This window comes from Podarcis melisellensis, assembly GCF_964234715.1.
Source record: "Podarcis melisellensis genome assembly, chromosome: 9".
NCBI lineage: Eukaryota > Metazoa > Chordata > Lepidosauria > Squamata > Lacertidae > Podarcis > Podarcis melisellensis.
Genome location: NC_138541.1, coordinates 41,576,919 through 41,599,642, shown reverse-complemented (window position 1 = coordinate 41,599,642; position 22,724 = coordinate 41,576,919). Strand labels below are relative to the sequence as shown.

At 42.6% G+C, this 22,724-nt stretch overlaps 1 long non-coding RNA gene across 4 annotated transcripts in view; it reads right to left on the bottom strand.

Annotated features, from left to right (window-relative positions):
* LOC309378246 overlaps window positions 1-22,724 on the bottom strand; it is a 221,306-nt gene that overhangs the window by 181,483 nt on the left and 17,099 nt on the right. Inside the window, exon 3 of one of the 4 annotated variants that reach the window (XR_014171939.1) lies at window positions 22,219-22,264. The exons of the other annotated variants lie outside the window; for them this stretch is intronic. This is a non-coding gene — a long non-coding RNA (uncharacterized lncRNA). The remainder of the gene's footprint in view (window positions 1-22,218; window positions 22,265-22,724) is intronic. 4 annotated transcript variants of the gene reach the window in all.

Sequence of the window (22,724 nt, the reverse complement as noted above, 5' to 3'; positions counted from 1 at the left end):
ATTTATCCCTAACCTGTTATCAAATTCACCTCAAGTCTTGGAGTTGAAGCAGTCACTATTGTTGCAGACATTTTTGCTGGTGGTGTGTGACAAACGTAGTCTAGAAGATGGCATTTCAAGAATTACTTTCTAAACTAAAGAGAACAGTGCAGGAAGAGACAAATTCATCTCTTTTGAGAAAATTAATTTGAAACCTTCTGTAGCCCACATTCATCTTAATAGACAGTCATACGGCAGACTCTCAAGCAGCCTACTCTGAAATGTTAAGCTATCAAATACAAGGGTGGGTGGGTTGGTGTGTGTGTGTGTGTTTTAATGAGCCTATACTAAGGAGAGGGGATTGAATGCATCTGGAAGAATCCAATTCCTCAACTCTCCACAGACCACTGTCCTATGAAGTCAGGTGTCTGGAAATTCACACGTTTGCAAAAGAAGAATAGAGTGCACATTAAAGTATGCTCCCAATTCTTCCTTTGTACCCCCTGCTTGAATTTGGCTCCTTTTCTCTGCTGCCATCAGGGCAGCAGAAAAAGGCACCACGTTCTGAAAGTGATGAATTTTGCTTGTAAAAGTAGAATGGGTGACACACTTAAGATGGTGTTTCTGAGCCTTCCTTTGCATTGCAGCTTTAATTCCCACCCCTACCCCACCCCAGTCTAACGCTATATGACAGCAGGAACAGGAAAGTTTCACCCAAAACAGGCTTCAAGGCCAACTGCTGAGACTTAGCAGGCCTAATTGGGCCCACAGACAGGGGTGGTGCATCCCATTTCACCACCTGAAGCAAAACAGGAAGTTGCACCCTGCTGCTGCCACCAGCCTTTTGCCCCTGTTGCCGAAGTTGCATGGTGGTGAGCAGCAGGTTCCAGCGAGATCTCACCAGAAATCAGTGCCAATGCCAGCCCTACTTCTCCACAGATGGTGTGACAGGCTGGTCTTTCATGGGAGCACAGGGCTTCCACTACCCAAGGCAGCTGCTTCATCCCTCCTCACTGGTGGACCAGCCCTGCCCAAAGGACAGAGAGTACCCACCACTAATCTATATCATCGGTTTTCAACCAACACGAACCAAAAGTGAGGCACACCCTTGTCTAGTGTGTGATCTAGAGAACAGAAAACAAGAAAGGCAGGTGCATATGGTGAAAATCTACAAGTGAGTCCTTGTTGACCATTGGAGTGGCTCCTGAGTCTAGAAGGTTAAAGATACTTGATCTGGACCAAAGGCAAAATCTCCTTAAGCAACATCAGGGTTAGGATGCAGACTTCTTCCTTTCTCCCCTTAAACAGCTTTTGACAAAATGCATAGCACCCCTTTCCAACTGGCCTATTTAAATGCAGATGTCTTTTGGAATCTCTTTTGCACTCCCACTCCTTCCCTTATAGGCACACCTCTCTTGTTAGCCTTCCAGACATACCCATTAACTTCCCTTTTGTATTGTTGATGACTTGGCATGCCACCTCTTAAAGCACTTCATTAGCATGCAAATAGAAACCTTGCCCTAACAGGAGGCACTAGCATGCAAAATACTATATGATTTAATGGAAAGTAAAACTTTGGTGTTTTTTGTTTGGTTTTTTAAAAAAACCAACAACGACCCTATATTCTTGTAAAGGAAACTTGTCTAAATGAAAAAAGGGTGGTGGTTTTTCACATATTCTATGGGGCCTAGCCCAATGAGAAGTTCCTCAGCATAAATCCAGCTGGGGGGGGGGAGAGAACTACACAAGACTCTAATTTGTGTCCAGTGTGTAGGTGATTCTCTAAAGCAGGCTTCCTCAAACTCGGCCCTCCAGATGTTTTTGCCCTACAACTCCCATGATCCCTAGCTAGCAAGACCAGTGGTCAGGGATGATGGGAACTGTAGTCTCAAAACATCTGGAGGGCCGAGTTTGAGGAAGCCTGCTCTAAAGAAACTCACCAGGTTTATACTGCAGATCAGTTTTCATTAGCTGGCGACATTCATTGGACAAGAAGTGGTTGAGCCTTTAGTGTCATTGGCCCATTGCAGTACAATATTCTGCCAACAGAGATTCAGCAGATGCCTTCTGTTTCAACTTTTAAACACCTGCTGAAAACTTCTATTCTGCCAGCCTTATGGAGGCAATTAAGAAGACATCTTTACATAGTAGTTAGCTGACTTCTGCTTTTAACTTTTTTATATGGTTTTATGGATGATTGTTGTAAACCACTCTGATTTTTTTTTTATAAATAGCGGTGTATACATATTTATATAACCAAAGGAGTAAAGACATATCTGGTCTGAGCTATTTTCTATGCATTGAAGTACACTGGAAGTCTGTATAAACTCCCTCTTGTTGTTGTTGTTTAGTCGTTTCCGACTCTTCGTGACCCCATGGACCAGAGCACGCCAGGCACTCCTGTCTTCCACTGCCTCCCGCAGTTTGGTCAAACTCATGCTGGTAGCTTCGAGAACACTGTCCAACCATCTCATCCTCTGTTGCACCCTTCTCCTTGTGCTCTCAATCTTTTCCAACATCAGGGTCTTTTCCAGGGACTCTTCTCTTCTCATGAGGTGGCTCCCTTTTACCACATTGAAACTGTACCAGCTTGACGACAGGCAGGATTATTATACATAGCGCCCACTACAGGCATCTAACAGAACAATCCAACATGTCACCTCAGAAGCTCAACAGAACTTACTCCCAAGTAAGAGAATATAGTATTGCAGCCCAAGTGTGCTTTACAACAGTGTTTCCCAACCTTGGGCCTCCAGCTGTTTTTGAACTACAATTCCCATCATCCCTGACCACTGGTCTTGCTAGCTAGGGATGATGGGAGTTGTAGTTCAAAAACAGCTGGAGGCCCAAGGTTGGGAAACACTGCTTTACAATTTAAGGCCATGCTGAATTTGAAAATGACAATTTCTGGCCTCTATAAAGTGTTGGCGAGTTGTAAGGAATAAAGTTAAAGTGTAAGTGTTCTCTCACACAAATGAAGGAGCAAAGTGATGCAAGCATGCCCTGTGTACCACACCAATAAGAGTTTCTTATAGTTGCAAGAGGTCTGTCACTCCACATTTCCACAAGACCTCAATTTCTTGCTCGTTCTACCGAAGGTTCTGAACTGCAGCCACAATGATTGATGTTTAGCTTTGAACTTCTGCAGGGAGATGTCATGACTGCTTGTGATTAACTTGGCTAAAGGGGAAGGAAACAGAATGCCCAACCCTCCAACCCTGGGGGGTCTGTAGCGATAATCATAAAAAACCAGGCAGAAGTGATGAGATGCCAAGAATTTGCATTTCTTAATGCAGAATTCCTGTCCTCGTTCACTTTGCGGGGCCCTAAGGTTCTGCATCAATAAATATAGATAGACTTTCCAATAAAGGGAACAAGACAGAAATACAAGCACACAGTGAGTTGCCTGGAATACTGAATACCCTTCTCAACCTGCGAAGCATGGCAACAACAAGAGTATCAGAGTATATGGAGGAAGCAATTCATGATGGCCTTCCTCAGCTGTCCTAAGTCCATAGGTCCAGTGTTACTTCCTTGACTTCCTGCAATGGCAAATAATATACATGTTCGATTTTACGCAGCCAGCATTGTTTCCAAACCCTCTAGATTCAGAGGACCTATTCTTCTGCAATGTTTTCTCACAAGACATCACTTTCTTTTCCTTTCCTTCACAGTAAGAGGACTGCTAACATGGTGGCAATTGTTCCAAACTGCTGCTAACATATTCACTGAGAGGAGATGGTGTTAAATAGTCTGTAACATCCCATTTTACTTGCACATCTGCATTAACCTTTAAGGCTGCTATTAAAAGAGTGCCAAATCTCCTCTGTGCTAAATAAAAACAGCAATGTGTAGGTTAAACACATTGCTTCATCCTCCCAGCTTGCGATATGGAGGTGTTTTATTCAGCAGCATCTGCATTCCCCCCTCCCCCCCATTTAACAAGCAGCCCTCACTTTGAAACTCACACATACTTTTCTCAGTCTTGCTATGTGCATCAAAGTGCAAAAGAAGAGGAAGCAAATCCACAGCCTGTCACTTTTGTCTCAGGTTCAAGTTTGAATTGTGTTTGTTAATTCACTCTCAGGACAAAGGCCAGCTTGGTTGGTGCCGAATGGGATATAAGAACTGCCGCCTGTCTTGATGGATTTGATGGAAAGGCAGGGCTGTAATGAGAATGGAAGAGAATCGGGAAAATACAGTACTCTGTCACTCTGAACTAGAATGGTGTCATAGCATGGCAGAGGATTTAAGTGCACTTTAACACTGATAAGAGAGGCAACTTTTCGTTTCTCCAGCAACCGTAAGTCAAGCCTCTTCCACACAAGAACTCTCTTTCATTTTTATCAGAATTTAGATGTCACGTGGATAAATTATAGACATTCTTACAAAAAGCATGCTGTGAACACCTTAACCAGGTGTCAGTCAGCAATGATGATGATGAAAATGGAAGTCGCTCCACATCTAACACCCATACCGTGATTGGCAACTGTCACCGAGGGATGAATGATGGAATCTCAGCACAGGGAACTCTTGCACTCACAAATGCTTACTGATGGGCATGATGCCTGACAGACATGGAAACCTTTCCACTAGTCAGGCTTTTTATGCCACTGCCAAATCAACAGAAAGCTACCAAGAAAAAATTGTCAGGAGGACCGGTGGGTGGCAAAACCCTGGAGCTATCTGTCTGCAATTTGCTAGGATTAATCCCCTCATAAGGACCAGATCCTGCCAACCTAGCAGTTCGAAAGAACGTCAAAGTGCAAGCAGATAAATAGGTACCGCTCCGGCGGGAAGGTAAATGGCGTTTCCATGCGCCGCTCTGGTTTCGCCGGAAGCAGCTTAGTCATGTTGGCCACATGACCCGGAAAAACTGTCTGCGGACAAACGTCGGCTCCCTCGGCCAGTAAAGTGAGATGAGCGCTGCAACCCCAGAGTCGTTCATGACTGGAATTAACTGTCAGGGGTCCTTTACCTTTAAGGAACTACAAATTGTCGTCAAAGCTCATGCCCATGTGCAATAAAAATACAACCTAAAAAGTTATGTCCATGTTAATTTTAAAACATTTTAAAACGTAAAGTGTGAAAACCTCTGGTGCTACCTGTCTGCAATTTAGCATAACTAATCTCCTATTGGGGGGCTACAGAGTCTCCAATTTCATGCATCTATGTAAAAAAATAAAAAAATACAAAATGGCTACTATATATATATATATATATATATATATGCAGGTTTTGGTGTCCTCGGGTGTCTTCCCGTGTAAAAGTTGGGGTGTCTAGGCGACGTTTCGACGAGGTCTCACTCGTCATCTTCAGGCTGGTGCTTTCGGCTTCTTGTTACTGGAACAGAGCAGTAACAAGAAGCCGAAAGCACCAGCCTGAAGATGACGAGTGAGACCTCGTCGAAACGTCGCCTAGACACCCCAACTTTTACACGGGAAGACACCCGAGGACACCAAAACCTGCATTCCTGTACCCGTGAAAATCTACGAAAGCATATATATATATATATATATATATATATATATATATATATATGGCTAGCAAGTAAATCCTTGGAACAAGTTATATGCAGTTTGACAGGGTTAATCCTCCATGCAGAAGCTAGCATGTCCCAATGTGAACAAACAAGAAAGTTATGGCCATTTCGGTTTCCAAATGCAAGTCAACAGGATTCCTGAATATTTGTGCTTTTCAGATAGCAATTTGGATCCCCACTGCCTACACTGCCTAGTAGCCCCCTCTCTGGGGTTCCAGACAAGGATCTTCTCCAGCCCTTCTGGGGAGGGATCAAACCAGGGACCTTCTGCAGGCAAACAACATGCTCTGCTCCTGAGCTACATCCCTTCCCCAAAGGCTGTCGAACATATTACATACATGATGGAAAATCAGGTGCTAAGGGTGGAGGTTGAAGGATAAAGAGAGGGTACTTCTAGAGGGAACTGGGAGCAACTCATCAAGCTACAGCAGATCAATAGGAGCCCAAGAAACAAAGACTAGCAGCAACTCCCTCAGTACACAGATTTTGTTAGGTCCATTAGGGCAAATGAGCTGCCGCCCCACCAACCTCAGCCTGTCTTCACCTTCGCTTTCTTACTTGCAACTCGTGCAGGACATGACAGTGCCTGTTGGGTCCCTCCTGCTTAGTCTCAGTGTTGCTCTTGTACAACTAAGCAGGGAGGAGGATGGGGACAGAACTAGAATTAGTTGTTTATGCCTATTATTGGCTCTGGCACCAACTTCTGTTGGGCTCCTTGCCTTTTGCCCTACCAGTCCCAATGGACACCAGCTGCCACTAAATCAGACCTATGACGTCTCCTTGCGGAGATGGACTCTGGTAATATAACACCCTGAGCAAAGCCAACATTTGGCACCCCCAAAAATCAATCTTCTCCGTTATGGATCTTCTCAATTTTGCACCCTCTTAGCTCAGCGCCCTAGGCGGGGGAACTGCCCACAGTGCTCTAATCCTTCCCCACACATTACATATAGAATTCAGAATCAGAACTATGCAGCAAAGTCTCAGAAATGTGGGCCCTGCGACAGATGTAATGCCATTAACTTTTAAGTTTAAAATACCTTCTCAGTTTCAGTTACCTGCGTGATATAAATTACATGAAACAGTAAGAGAAGGCTTTGCTGATTACTGCATTCATGAAGGTTAAACAGTTGAAATCCCTGACATTCTCAAGCCCAGGAGAGACATTCTTGCAGGGGGACTGAAAAAGTTATTTACTTTAATAATAAAAAACAACAACCATCCCTTCTGAGATCCTTATGCAATGAGCCTATGAATATTAATGTTTTCTTATTTCTCACCTTTGCGATGTGGTAATGAAATACCTCCAGGTTGCAAGTGATGCAAATTAATTACTTGTGTTTGATTAGCTAGTTCCAAAGAAAGATGAGGGGAGGGGGAGAGAAAAAAGGAGGAGTGTGAAACCAATATAGTTCAAATACTTTTCAAACACCCAGTTATAGTTGAATTAACATGAAAGAAAATTAGGCAACGAGCTATGAATATGAAGAGATGCCAAAGTTTTCAGAGCAAACTGCAAGTGCCATGTGGAATGAATCATAGAATTATAGAGTGGGCAAGGACCCCAAGAGTAATATAGTCCAACCCCCTGCAATGTAGGAATATCAACTAAAGCATCCATGACAGGTGGCTATCCAACCTCTGCTTAAAAACCTCTAAAGAAGGAAAGTCCACCACCTCCCAAAGGAGTCTGTTCCACTGTCAAACAGCTCTTACTGTCAGAAAGTTCTTCCTGGTGTTTAGTCAGAATCTCCTTTCCTTTAACTTGAAGCCATTGGTTTGAGTCCTGCTCTCCGTATCAGGAGAAAACAAGCTTGTTCCATCTTCCATGTGACAGCCCTTGATATTTGAAGATGGCCATCTCCTCTTATTATCCTCTTTTCTAGGGTCAACCATTCCTCATAAGGCTTGGTTTCCAGAACCCTGATCATATTGGTTACCCTCCACTGCACACAGTCCAGCTTGTCATTATCCTTCTTAAATTGTGGTACCTAGAACTGGACACAGTATTCCAGGTGTAGTCTGACCAAGACAGAATACAGTAGTACTATTACTTCCCTCGACCTGGATACTATACAGCCTAGAACAGCATTAGCTTTTCTTGCTGCTGCATCACACTGTTCACTCATGTTAAGCTTGTGGTCTACTAAGACACCTAGATCCTTTTCACATGTACAGTGGTACCTCTACTTACGGACACAATCCGTTCCGGGGTGCCGTTCGCACCCCAAAATGTCTGTAAGTAGAGTGTCGTTCTGTGCATGGCGAAACCCAGAAGTATACAGTTCCAGGTTTGCCACGTTCGCAACCCAAAAATCTGCAACATGAAGCTAACGCAACTTGAGGTATGACTATACTACTGGTAAGCCAGGTATCCCCCATCTTATATGTCGCAGCTGGCTTTTCCTGCCTAGGTATAAAACTTTCCATTTACATTGAAATTCATTTTGTTAGTTTGGGCCCAGTGCTCCAATCTGTTTAAGGTCATCTTGAATCCATTCAGTTTGCCTATTTAGAAGATATGCGTTCCCTCTCCTTATGTCAATCAAGCATGGAAATGACTGTGAAGCCCTCTAAACATGAAGAACGTGCCAAATGCAAACAAATATATCCCTTCGCCAGCCAAATCAGTGGCCCGCTCTTTGCTTAACACTCTTTCTTGTTAGCTCTTTGGAAGCTTTCCATTCCTTGCTAAGGCACAGGAGTGCAAATAAATGGGACTACAGATCTATTCCCTCTCTATACCAGCTCATTCCCACTGCATAACATCTGGGTGGGGTACTGTGCCATGACCAGTGGAACAGGGTAGAACACAAAAAATAGTTTCCGTTTTGCTGGGGATATTTTCAGTCATCTGTGAAATCCTAATCTTCCAAGTGCTTCATTAAACAGTTCTAAAGCATTAGCAACTTACTAACTTTGCCACACTTAATAAGCACACATTTTGAAACTGGGACTAATTACACAAATAAAAGCCCAGTAATGTAAGGAAGAAAATCCACATAGTCAATCAACCATAAGATAATGAAGAGTAATTTTCCTGGAACCACAGACATCACTAAAGGAAAAGGATGCTTTAAATTAAGAGCGTAAGAAGTTGCCATTGTGTTATCTAGCTCATTATTTCCTGCACTAGCAATGGTCTTCCAAGGTTTTAGACAGGACCCCTTTCCCAGTCCTATCTAGTGACCGCCTGCATCCACGACGTAATTTGCCACCATTGAGTTACAGAGTTCCCCTAGTTTACTTCCTCTAAAGGATGAACAGTATCAATTTATACATTGATGGGTTGGGTTTCGTCATTGGTTTGCCCAGTGAATCTGGCAGGCTATTGAAGTGCAGTTAGGACAGTACTGGATGTGAAGGCCCCTGTTTCCGAACTTAGACATGAAAACTCAATGGTCAACCTTGAACCAGTCAGAATGTCTTGGCCTAATCTACCTCAAGGGATTGTTGCGGGAATAAAATGAGCTAATAATAAGTATGCCATCTCAGGTAGCTTTGGGGAGAAATGGTGTGCTAATGTATAAATGAATAATGGGCATAGAAACTTATACTGCTCAACTAGCATCAACATGTGACCTGCATAAGATCCCCCCCCCCCAAAAAAAAACACCACCAGTTTTGTTCTGGTGAGATTGCAGCACCCAAAATGGCTGCCGTTCTCTCACATGAAAAAAAAAAAGATGTCCTGCTTTTTCCAGGATAGTTGAGGGGTATGCACTATATGCAGAGATGCAGCACCATCCTATATGAGTGCTATTTATTTCATAAAATTTATACATCGTTTGATTGTAAAAAAACAACAACACAAAAAACCCCAACTCAAAGTGGTTTACAAAGTATATAATCCAGGGCTACTGCTCTAGTGGGAAGCCTATGTAATATTGCTGGGGTAGGGCAGAATGAGAAATAAAAAGGAGAGCTCATGGCCTGTATGGAAAAACAACACTTGGAACCAGCCTCTAATTGCAGAAATATTTATTTTTCACAGTTTAGCAGAAGAATCAGGCTCTGTGCTAATTAGGCTCCTGAACAAGTGAAAGAAACGTAAGATTCTACATGTGAACAATAATTACATTTTCTTTTCTCTCGCTCTCTCTCTCTCTCTCTCTCACCCCAGCCTAGAATATAAAATCGAAGAGATTATTCCATTGATATTTTGTACCCCCATTCTCCTCCTCCTCCCTCCCCACCCTTGTCGAAACTCACCATGCTGCTATAAATGAATTCATTAATTTTTAATCTCACTTTCAATTAATTCAGGATGTGAAAGGTTAGATTTGAAATAAGGTATAACACAAAGGGGATGTCAGGCACCCTGATGGGAGCCAGATTGGCTCTGATCTTACGCATTCTGAGTGAGATGTTGTTGTTCAGTTTTAGATGAAGGGGCTCATTATCTCCAAGATAATTGCCCAGATGCCATATCAGTGAGGTCACACTAAACAAGGCTGTGGTTTCTGAACCAGTCTTTAGCTAATCAACAGTTAACAGTGGCAGCAGTGACTTTAGGAAAATGTCTCTGACTCACGAAACCAAGATCTCTACCCTACCAAGCCAAGAATAACCATTTCTTTGCTCTCCTTTTGCTTCTCAAGGTTTGAAAACAGATCACGGGCAGGTGGATTCAGACACCTCTTGGGGTGGGCACTAATTTGCACAAACAACCTGAAGTCAGATGAAGTGGTTTTATGAGCTTAGATGATGTATTTGAAGCTTTTTTGTGGACCGAATGCACCAAGATCAGCATGTCTATGCCCTATAATACCTGGGAAAACATGTCAAACTTTTGCTAGGCTACACACTGGGGATGTTGGGGTAGAGGGAAGAGACTGTGGGACACAGGTGCCAATGTGAATAAAAGGACCCAGCAGCCCCCTCAAATATTTTATTGTGGGGGCCAAAGCCACCACACTGCGAGGAGATGGCTTCTATGCTGTGGGATGTCCTATGCTATAAAAGTCATCCAAAGAAATAGGCAAAGCCATGTACAAGCTGTGCCTCTCTTTATATATTGCTTCCTGCACTTCCAGTTACTGTTAATGGGAGAAATAACACAGGGGTAAGAGAGTGGGAAGATCTCCAGTCAACTTGTTCAAAGTGGAGTAGCCCACTGAAATGCACACAGCATCCATATGTCTACTTTACCACAATTATGTTTGGATTGAGGCTGCCAGGCTTTTCATAATGAAACCTTGTGGGCATTCACAGAACTGTTCCAGTATTTCTGCTTGGTTTTCTTTCTCTCTCTCTCTTTCTTTTTAAAGGGTAAGGAGGTGCTGGAGAATTGTGACAGAAACCTGCTCTTTGCAAGGTGTTGCTAGTTCCTGAAAAGACTTGAGGCACAGACCTATGACAGAAATTTGCATAACATTCTCACACGCTAATTTACATGTAGAGACGCCAATTTAGGCTGACCCACAGAGGAAAAAAGAACACTATAAACAAAGTTTTTCTAAGTTTTACAAAAGGGTGTAGAGCAGGGTAGGCAACCTAAGGCCCATGGGCCACAAGCAGCCCACGGGGCTCATTTAACCGGCCCATGAGCCACTCCCAAACCGAGCTGCGTGCTGCACTAAAGCAGCACAGCGCAGCGCGGGGACTCACTTCTGTGGTGCTAGAAATTGGAAATTGCATCTGCGCAGACGCCGGAAATTGCAGGTGTGTGCGTGCAATCCGGTCCACAGAAAGATCTCTGCTGGAGTGAACCGGCCCAGGTGAGGTAAACCTTGCCGACCCCTGGTGTAGAGGCCAGGAGACCTGAGGCTTCATGAAAGATTCCCTGGGCCACCACCAACCCTTTGGCTCTTTGTTTTTTGGGTAGCATAATATTTATTTAGGTGAAGATTTATTTCTAGCAACAGTCCCAATGTGGAATACAATGTTAACAACCCAGTGAAGTACACAATATCAATATCAATCAAATCAGTCTATACAAATATCAATAAAAACAACAAACATAAAAACCAACTTATCTATTTTCCTATGTTTCTGGATCAATATAAGCATATTGATACAAAATTCATCATGGCAGGGCCTGTGATGGGTTTGATAAAAGTCTTGGGCCCGCTGTTATGCAAAGAGTTAATCTTTCAATGGTCATTTACACTTATAGTTTCTGTATGATCTTAAGTTTATTGCTTCATCTGGATTTCCATGCAATGGTGGTAATCCAGAGAATTTAGAGCAGGGGCGTGTTAATATATTTTCATTTGCTTGAATCTTATCTTACTTTGTTCCATTTCAATAGAAATCTGCATCTGCTTTTTCATTTGCTCCTACCTACACTCAGCTTTGGGGTTGAGAACTACATTTCAATATATTCACTGTCAAATATATGGCTTTCCCATATGCACTTATGTGGGTGCGAAACCCAGTATATTCAACAGGGCTCCCTTCTGAGTAGACATGGATAGGATTGCACTGTAAATAACTTACAGATAAGATTTGGCAGGGACAGTAACCCAATGCCTTTCTACCTTTGCAGATTCAGTGATGGAAATATTAAGAAACTAAGACCCTGTGGGCAGCAGTATACTTCCCTCTTCCTGTCAAGCTTCGAGAAAAAGCCAAATTTGAGGAAGAAGCCTGAAGTAAAATAACTGCAGAGAAATGCTCTCCTCTCCATCCTGACTCTACAGAAAGGAACAGGCAAGTCCTTTCATTTTGAAGGCCAAAGCTGAACTCTGGTGAATGTCAGTTCAAATTAAACCCTGGGGCTGCAAGCCACAATGGATGGACCCACAATGTTCCCTATGATATATAGAGCTCTTCTGCAATATAAAAATTGGGAGATGATAAAAAGGCAATTGCAAAATCTCATCTCACATTGCAATTCATACTGACACAACAGGCCTATTTGCTACTTCCGAATCATTTGCGCCAAGTACTTTCTCTCAAGATCGTTATACCCAACAAATATCAATTTCACCTAGTTGATCTAGTTAACTTTAATCTGGTAAGTGGTCAACACCAACTTGCTCCACAAAGAAAATTATCAAGATCATAGATTGCAATCCATAAGCCACTCAATGCTGAATATAGGAAGTTAGTACTTTGGGGTGTATCGAGGGTTCAAGATTAAGAGATTTATAAATGCTTTTGTTCCAGATCCTTGGGGGGGGATTACTTCTCTTGAGACAGCAGCTGAAAGACACTTGCTAGCAGGGTCAGCCTGCCTATGAGGCAGGGCGAAGTTGCCACTCGGGCAGCGGAAGACCCAAGACAGTGGCCCTGTAGGCGCCCTGCCCTCCCTGCTGCCTCTGTTGCAGGCACCACACATGATTTTGGCAAGATCTCACTGGTACCCGCTGCCACAGCTTCGCAACCCAAGGAAAGGAGGTGGCAGCAGTGGGGTAGCGGCAGGGCCAGATGGCATGTTTCCGTTTTGCCTCAGGCTGTGAAATGGGATGTGCTGCATCTGCTTACTATGGAGAAAGCCTCAATGAAGCAGTGGAACACTAACAGAATTGTGCTTCATGCATGGGTGGGGCCATAGCTTAGCGGTTGGAGCATCTGCCATGCATTCAGAAGGTCCCAGGTTCAATCCAGTTAAGGCTGAGACGGAGCCTGAAATCCTGGTGAGCTGGTGCCAGTCAAAACTGAGCTGGATGGATCAATGGTTGGACTGAGTATAAGGTAGCTTCCTAATCATGGATTCCAGCAATATTCTCTTTTAGACCACCTTTTCTGCAAGGAATTTTGTACATGCTTTGAAACCCAAGACTCCTGACACTTGCAGGTTTTTGAATTGCAGCACACTTTTTTGCGGGTTAAGGATGATGCTGAAAATGCCACTGCCACCTGCTGGTTCAGTATTGTGGAACATTTTGCTTGTTTCTTGGAAGAGAAAGAGACCCCCGCTAATAGTATGCATCTTTGGGTTAGCTGTGAGTACAGGCAACGAGCAAGCTTTTCATTGGCACATCTAGTCATTCAGAGAGTTGGCACCCCAGGTTACTGTCATGGCTTTGACTATGCTACTATTCTTGTTGTTGATGCTGTTTATTAACATAGATGCTGCTGTTCAGGCATATCTCAGGCGTTAGGACATATCCAGCTATCCAGCTATCCAAGGGGACAGCTATCCAAACTGGGGTCCCAGGTTGTTCTGGCTAGAACTCAATATATAACACTGAACTTAGCTCTGGGTGTTTATCCACAAAATTATTGGTGCATTTCAGCCTCCAAATTTTCCCCAGCCCACATGTTATGTCACCCCACATAAATCCCATTGTTTAAAGTGCCCTGACATGTATCAAAACAGCAGTACTGCAAGTCTATCCCAGTACCCAAGACCAGGCTTCCTCAATCTCGGCCTTCCAGATGTTTTGAGACTACAATTCCCATCATCCCTGACCACTGGTCCTTCCAGCTAGGGATCATGGGAGTTGCAGGCCAAAAACATCTGGAGGGCTGAGGTTGAGGAAGCCTGCCCAAGACAAAGCACTTACGAGAAAATAAATTCTGTGGCAGGAAGTCTACAAAGAAGCAATGTATACCTCTTGGAATTGCAGCCTGCAAATTCCATCACACACACACATCCAGAAAAGCACAGAGGTGTTCACATAAAAAGCCATTCATAGGTAAAGGAGAGTGAGATCACACCTAGTGACCACCCCCTCACCCATCCATGAATTCAGCATTCAGGAGAAGGGGCTGTTTGCACATTCTGACATAGCATAAAAAACAAAATGAGGACTAGCATAAATTCTAATTTCAATATGCAGAATCAGTACATTTTTTTCATCTGCTCTAACAACCTCATGTCACCACAGAATCTGCCCAGAGATTGCAAACTTAAAGGAAAAGGTTTCATTAGCATCCCAAATAAGGGAATGTATTTTCTGGAAAAAGAACCCACCACGATAGTATCCATTCACTGTCCAGTAACCTGTCCTGCACAAATTTAAAAATCAAAAAGTTGCTTGTTCTTTGAGTTTGACATGTAGCAGAAAAAGCATCCTATATTATATTATTGATGGGCTGAATTGTGGTGGCCTATGGCTCTGAGCAATAAAGATTCAGTTCAGTAATTATAGATCAAAACCACTCTCCTCCAGAGTGTAAAACGAAATACTATATAGGACACTATCTAGGGCTTAGTGTTCGTGTACACTTGAATATAAGCATCCAGGAAGCAAAATGTTCAGCTCTAAGAAGGGGAGCTGAATCCAGAAGATTATCTATTCTGCAAACCCACAGCAACATACTTTGAATGAGGCATCCCCCTAAGAGGAACTGTCAAATAACATTATGGTGGACCTACTATAAAGAAGTTTTCATAGCAAACAGATAGCTGCTTTTGAAGACAGTATAGCAAGGTTATACATACCAAAAGCATTTGCAACAATTAATTCACCATTGTGTAGCATAGTCCAGCAAAGCCTTACCACTTGGTTTGTTGAATTCATAGGGTCGTTGCAAGTATCATGCCATGCAACAAAAGGAGAGGTTAAGATCTCCTTAGATCTATTGAATCGTGTTGATTTTATAGAATCGTCTCCATGTCTACCTGGATTCATAGAGCATAACCAAGTTCTGTTGAATTTGCCAACCAAAATTAACTAATAAGGAATATAATTAATTGCCTATCTTTCCATTAAGTTCATTATCTGCCATGTAGCACAAGCATGGCTTTCTGTTGAGAAAAGACAGCTTTAAAAATAGTATTTGCATTTTTACCATAACGCTCAAAATGTTTTAAACATTGAAGCAGCCTCCTCTGGAATAAAAAATGGCATTTGGGTTTTAAAAATGAGAATGTAATATCAAAGAGAGTCAAGCTTCAGGCTTTCCATGTTTTAATGTTATTATGTATGACATTATGCCACTATAATCTAATATTCTGTTATGGTGTCACAGCACAGAAGAATCACAGTAAAGTGATTACAGATCACCAGGGACGTGAGATGTAAAAGGCTTGCGCAGCACGAATAGCAGGAACATATATAGTCATTTCTCTTTCTCTATACATCAGATATTTGCTTGCAATGGGGGATAAGAGGTTCAAATGGAACAATGTTGCATGCCATTGACAGCTGTTAGAAATCAATCCTGTATACTACGGCATTGCCTTTTTTCAGAACACTAATACCATATAGGACCATTTGGCTAGAACTGGACAGGAGATGAATCGTGTACTCCTTGCTTCTTAACCTTGTCTCCTGCTTTGACTTGTGGCTGTGACTTGTTCTTTGGTCCTGTTTAGTTGTCTGATCCCATGGCTGGTGGTTTCCCAGCTCCTGGTTCACCTCAGATGGTTTCCCTTGCTTGTCAATACGCAAGACAAAGGGGACAAACTGTTCAAATAACGTGTACAGGGGCAACAGTGCAGGTAACATGTGCTGAACTGGACAGAACCAGGTGGGGTCAGAAGTCTGCGCAGAGGTCTCAGAAAGATCCCCACATTCTTCTTTTCTGAGGTAGGTGGGTGGGTGCTTTTCTATTGTAGTAACTCCATACAAATAGCAGTTCTGGTTAGTCATCAACGACTTAAATGTTACAACCTATGCAAATATATCATGCTCACGTTAGATCACACAAGATACCATTTAGGCACAATATTTTTAGAAAAACAAGAGAAAGGAAATATACTACAATATGCCATTGCTGTTCCAACAATTGAAATTTGTTTTAAAAAGAGGTAGGAAACCTCAGGCGCCAAATGTGGCCTTCCCTCTGGCCCTCCAAGCTCTTCTCCAGCCACAACCCTCATCAGCCTAGCTCTGTGCCTACCTTGGATATATTTGTATGGCTGGAATGTGAGTATACTTATCATCTCAACAGTTGGTTCTAGAGGTTGGAAGGGAGAATGTTAACAGAATATCGAGTCAGGAAGTACACTGGGAGTGAAAAGGCAAAAGCACCAGAAACCTCTGCTTGCATAAACATTCTTGAAAGCAGGATTGTGTGCGACTGTCCCAATTAGCACCACATAAATCTGCAATAGAAAAGGTGTCTGGAGGAGCCTCTAATGTCATAGAACCTGGCTTTTTGAATTGACTAGATTTTGGATGCATCTTTAAAAAACTCCTTACTCCTTTCAAAACAAAATTTGTGAATTTTGCAAGCCAAAGGTAACGTCTTACAACCCCACTCCAAAATAAGAATATACAGTTACATTTTTGCCAGCTTACAGCCTATTAAGAAAGCCACTGTATCACACCACCCAAGTTTTTACATCTGTGTGCTAGTCTGTGGGCAGATCCATACCATACATGAAAAGCACATTTAAAGTACACTCTTCCCTCATAGAATCCTCAGAACCGTCTTTTCACTCTCACAGAGCTACAATTCCCAGCCCCCTTAAGGAACTAAAGTTCCCAGTAGACACCATGTGCTTTGAATATGAACTGAATGTGCTTTCAGTGTATGGTGTTGATCTGCCCTGTGTGCACGCACATGGATGTGTGCGCACAAGCAATGATGAAAGGCACCTCAGTCATCATTCACTGAATCTAATCTGACCCCAATGCCATAGGAAGCTTCTGCCAAGGAAAAAAGGGGGAAATGGGGGGGTGGGAAGGCCTGTAAGGCAACTCCATTAAAACATCCCCATTGTCATCTTGCTTTCCTCACAGATGGGACAGAGGAGAAAGTTCCTGTCTTGTGGGTGGAGTGAACAGAAGGCTACACAGTCCAAATCACAGACTGTGCCACTCCCAGCCAGCCTGGAGCCAAGGAAAATAAGACTACCAGCTGGCACTAGCCCCTCATGCCTTAAAAGCCATCCCCACTAGCATGTTGAGAGGGCGTTCTTTAACATTAGAGGGAACGCTTCCAGAATGTATTTCTATTTAGGCTAATAGGCTGCAAGATTGCAGTACACAGCCCTGTTGTATTAGGGAGATCTATTTATAAATACCATTTGGGAGTGTATTCCATGTGCTTAGAAAAGCAGGAGCAATCACCGATTCACTGAGATAGGACTGAGCACACTCTACTGGCCAATGGTAAACACTACACTTTCTTTCAACGTTGTCATTAGAACACTTCAAAAACAGTGTAAATGTAAAACCTATCATCTTCTTTTTAAAAAAGAAAAGAAAAAGAAAGGTTGTTTTTCTATGATTCCACCTGGAAGACACTATGGGGATGAAGACAGGAGGAAAATACAGATTTAGAGCTGCTCCAGCTGCCTACTCTGCACATGAAACCACCATATCAGGTTACATGGGGCTGTATCCCGGCTCGCTTGGCTCACCAAACCCCTGCCATTCCCCCTACCTTAAACTCCTATGCAAACGCTAAGCTCATTTCTCAACTCCTCAACTCTGTTTCAGAAGCCAACTTCTCTTTTATACTGCAGTTCTGCTTTGCCATTGTTTAAAATTGCCACTTGCCCCCTCTCAGTGTCTCTCAATTCCCTCTTTACTCAAACCTCTGCCATTGTTTTAAACCACCACTTTCTCCCTCTCAGTGTCCCTGCCTTCACTCTCCCAGGCCACAGCCGCTGCAGTTGTGCAACCTGCCATCACGTTTGCTCTCCTACCCAGCCCTGACTTCATGCAAATCCAGGATTGTGATACGGCTCTACAAATCCTCCAATATGGACTGTGTGATGACGTTCTTTCATTTTTATTGTATAGATAGTTGTTAGATGGATAGGAAAGACAGTGACCAGATATAAAATCAGATGGAAGTGTTGAAGCATAGAAAGCTCCACAGTAGAGACGCAATTCTTACACTGTACATGATATTGTTGCTTAGTTTCAAGCCAAATCCCAGAATGGCTGGCAAAGAATGACTGGACATTTCCAACAAGAATATATGTGCAATTTTCTAGAGAAGAGGCTGCATACCTCACACTAATAGACACAGGAACCCTGGGAGTAGAAAGAAGTAAAGTAGTCCCTTCTCTGGCCTTGGTCTAAGGATCCAGGTGAAAGGTAACTGTGGCCGATACCACAACTCTAGCAAGTATTCCTATATGAAGCACATGGTTTCAAGCACCTCTTGGTGACATTTACGCTCCACATTTTTATCTGTACCCTCAGAACTTCTGCCTTAAAAAATGGCGTGTGAAGAGTCCTTAAGACTTTGTATTCCTGTCTCTTCGTACTCTTAGGAGGCATGGTGATTAAATCAAAACACCACTCATGCCCTTGAAATCATGTCCAATAAACAAGATGATTAAAAGTGTACCTGCATGAATACAAATCAGTGGATTGAGTCATATTTTCAGCTGCCTGCCAACCCACAGCTGACCTATCTGTTGTATACTTGCTGATAGCTGCAGATTTCACACCACTAAGTTGGGCTACACAGTTTCTGTCGACAAAGTTTCCATGTTGCAGTCTGCATAGAGCTTGGACTGGTGTGCATGTTGAGCCCCTCACACCTTCAGTCTGCTCATGATTCCAGAGGTACAATGGGATTCTCTGTCATTTCTCCTTGTCCCTGCTGGGATGGTGCAGAAGCAACAGATGGCACAGAAAGAGCTAAAAGAAACCAACCAGATTATGATTTAGCTCCTGTCTGATAGCATTTCTGGGTGATCTCCCCCACCCCGCTGGTTCAACAAATGAATTACTTTCTTCCTCTATTTGGTTTAGTCCCCATCTCTCTCTTCCGTCCCTCCCCAACACACACAGAATCAAGCCAAAACCTTATTAGGCACGGATATTCTGAAGCAAAGCAGCAGTTCCGAAAAATTCAAGACTGGCATAAATCCATAGCCCACAGCAGCTCTTTGCTTAAGACACATTGCCATCTAGCCACAGTACAATGTAATCTACAGCCCACACACCATAAAGAAGGGCTTTAAAACATTTTTTTAAAATGCCCTGCCACTCTGAACAATAACAAAGCGTTGATTCTGTGCTTTTCTGTTAAAATGGGCAAGAAGAAACTCAGCAAAAAAGGGAAGAAAATAAAGGGATGCATTAGTGGAAGATGGAGGAGGGGTAGTATGCCATATTTCACACACACCCCGCCGCCTTTTTGAATTGAACATTTCCATGTCCTAGGAATAAATGATGTTCCCTTATATTAAGTAAAAACCATTGGTTCATCTAACCCAGAACTGTCAGCAGGTCTCCAAAGGTCTCAGAGGGGTTGTGTCCAATGTTAAGTCCTACTCAGAGTAAACCTATTGAAATAGACATGCCTAATTTATGTACACTGTTGTGTAGGTCAGTCTTGTCTCCCATGTTCTTGAACATCTGCATAAAACTGCTGGGTGACATCATCCCAGGGAGGAAGAGAAGATCCTAAACAGATGCCTGAGATTAGGGGTGGAATTGGATGAGGACAAGTGGATATATGCTTATGTGTTCAACTGGTTTTGGATGGGATCGCACTCTCCATGAAGACTGTTAAGCCTGAGAGCAGGGACTTGTCACACTACTGACCTTTGTAACCCTCTCAGAGAGGCCTTTTCAGGCAGAGTGGAGTAAAAATGCAAGACACTGTTATTTGGAAGAAAAAGCAATGGACCGCCAATCTAGATCATGCAAAACACTGATACGTGGCCTATGCTGGTTTCCAGCCAAAAATCCCCTTTCTTGATTGCAAACTGAGTTTTTGGGTAGAGCAGTAGCTGCAATAGAGTTGGATAAAGCGAATCTCACTCCAAAGTTTGTCACCCCCTCAGAAAGAAAGAAAAAAGAGGAAGAAAATGACAGGAAGGCCTTATGAGCATTTTTTCAAAACCATAAAACATTATACATATCATCACTTTGCAAAGGCTTCAGGTAGTGGGTAGGTCTGAAGGTTGGAAGTATAGCCTGTAAGTTTCCCCTACAATAAATAGCATTTGCCTTTATTATTTCTTGGCAAGAAGAAGTAGCCTTTACTAGTAGATAAGTAGTACACTGCATTCTGCTGGCTAGCTTTCTTGCTCTAAAACACGCAAGCACTCAGCCAACAGATCCTGTTTCAAAGTTCTCAGTATTTTTCTACTGTTTTACTGTCTGCGAACCTGGGGTCAGGGACCTGCTTTCTTGCTTCTTTCTACACTACTGTTGTAGTGATAAATTTCCTCTGCATAACTACTGAAACTCATTAGTGTCTTAGGAAGTCATTGCTCTGACAGTAAGCATGTGCCTCTGCTGTTGATTTAGCTGACATCTTAAAAATGAGTTTACATGAAGCAAGTATTGCTGTTCTACTCTATTTTCATCAGAGATGGCACTATCGACACATGAACCCTCATGGTTCAGTAGTTTCACAATGCATTAATTTTCTTCACTAGATGACTAACAGGAGAAAGTTGACTTTGTCAACTTGATTTTTCATTGGATAATGCATTGGGTTCTCTGACACCCCATCTTATGAAGACAAGTAGAACAAGCTGCTGAATGTCCAAAGGAAAAGATCAAAGAACTCAGGCATTTCATATCTCATCCATTCTTAAGAACGTGGGTAGAGTGTTGGAGTTTGGTGGACTGGACACAGGAAACAGGATAAAATACTTATTCTGCGAAGCTCAGGGCTAATGATGTAGTAATCAGGTTCATACATGGCTAGGCTAATATCACAGCTGGATTTACTGCAGCAAACTAGAAAAATGTTCAGGGTAAATGAATATTCCTAAACAATCAGGGAACACATACTTGGAATCCACAGCCAATCAGGGTTTCCCCAACAGTTGTTCCCAAGAGAATTGTCTTTGTTTGTCCCCAGAGCTGAAGTTCTTTAACCCTCACCTGTAGTTACCACCACCATACCAGCAACAGAAATGTTGTAATGGAAGAAAGATACATGTGCTCCATTTCTGCTGACATTAAAACTTTTTACATCAGGGGGCAGACAACAGTTCTATCCTTGTCTGAAGCTTGTCTACACACTAGGGATGGGAAATAAATTTGATTCAGTTCACATTTGAAGGTGAACCTCCCTAGCTTTCCAAAGCAGTACACACTAGCTTAGTCGATAGAGCATGAGGTTCTTAATCTCAGGGTCATGGGTTCGTGCCCCATATTCAGCAAAAATATACCTTAATTGCAAGAGTTTGGACTAGATGATGCTCGGGATTCCTTCCAACTCTATAATTCTGGGAGTCCATGATTCTAAACACAACCTTCAAAATTTACGGTATACTTCTTTGAACTTTGCAGTCCAGAACTCCAGCCAACTAATGCGTACAAAAAGGCATATCCTAGGATAAAGTGTGCATAACCAAGAATACATTTGTAAGCATAACATACCCTGTGAGGGGTAGAGGAAACAAGGATTGGGCCCACCTTCCAGAGCCAGTTTCTTACACCTGCATTAGAGTATAACATATTTTAAATTATGATCAGGAATTGACTAGATCCTCCCCAATCCCTGTAATTAACTGTGTTGCTTTCAGCTGAGCTGCTGTAACTCCCTTCAACACAACATTGCTAATTTGAATTTCCAAAAGGTATGGTAATATACATCGCTTATACCATTTTTTACACCATTCTCCTATGCATGTTTCACATACATCCAACTGTGTATCATGCAGCTGATTCCCAGGTAAGTGTATACAGTGGTACCTCGATTTAAGAACTTAATTCGTTCTGGAGGTTCGTTCTTAACTTGAAACTGTTCTTAACCTAAGGTACCACTTTAGCTAATGGGGCCTCCCACTGCCACCGCTGCGTAATTTCTGTTCTCATCCTGAAGCAAAGTTCTTAACCTGAAGCATCTGTAACCCAAGGTATCACTGTATAATATTTCAGCCTTATTGCACCTATTTCTAGTTTGGAAGCTGAATGACTGACCTCTTTTACTCTCCCACAAGGAGCATTGAAGCAAAGCCTGCAGTAGCTGCAAATGGCCACATTAGGGAGACAGCCGACCACTAAGAACAGACAAGAAAGAAAAAGGCAGAAATCAATACACACTTCATAGAGGTGGAAGCTTCTCTGCTTTAATTCGTTTTTGATAAGGTTAAGCCAGAATAAACTCGATACCAATGCACACTGTTGGTAAAAAGGTAAAAGCATTGCCAGCACACAAAAGTCACATCTTCCCTTTGTACTGCAAATAAGTTCAAAAGCCTGAATTGCCTTTGGAAACCCTTCATAATGCTTTTATAGTACACTTTAGAAAAATGTTATTTCCCAAGGGGTAGGGATTTGTTTTGGGCCAAAAAATGAATGGGGTAAATAAATGATTAACATACTAACCAACATTGTTGCAGATTGGCAATCATTTCCCCACAATTTTTAATTAAACTAACAACAAAAATGTCTCTACTAAGGTATGAATTAAGGGCAAGCAACAG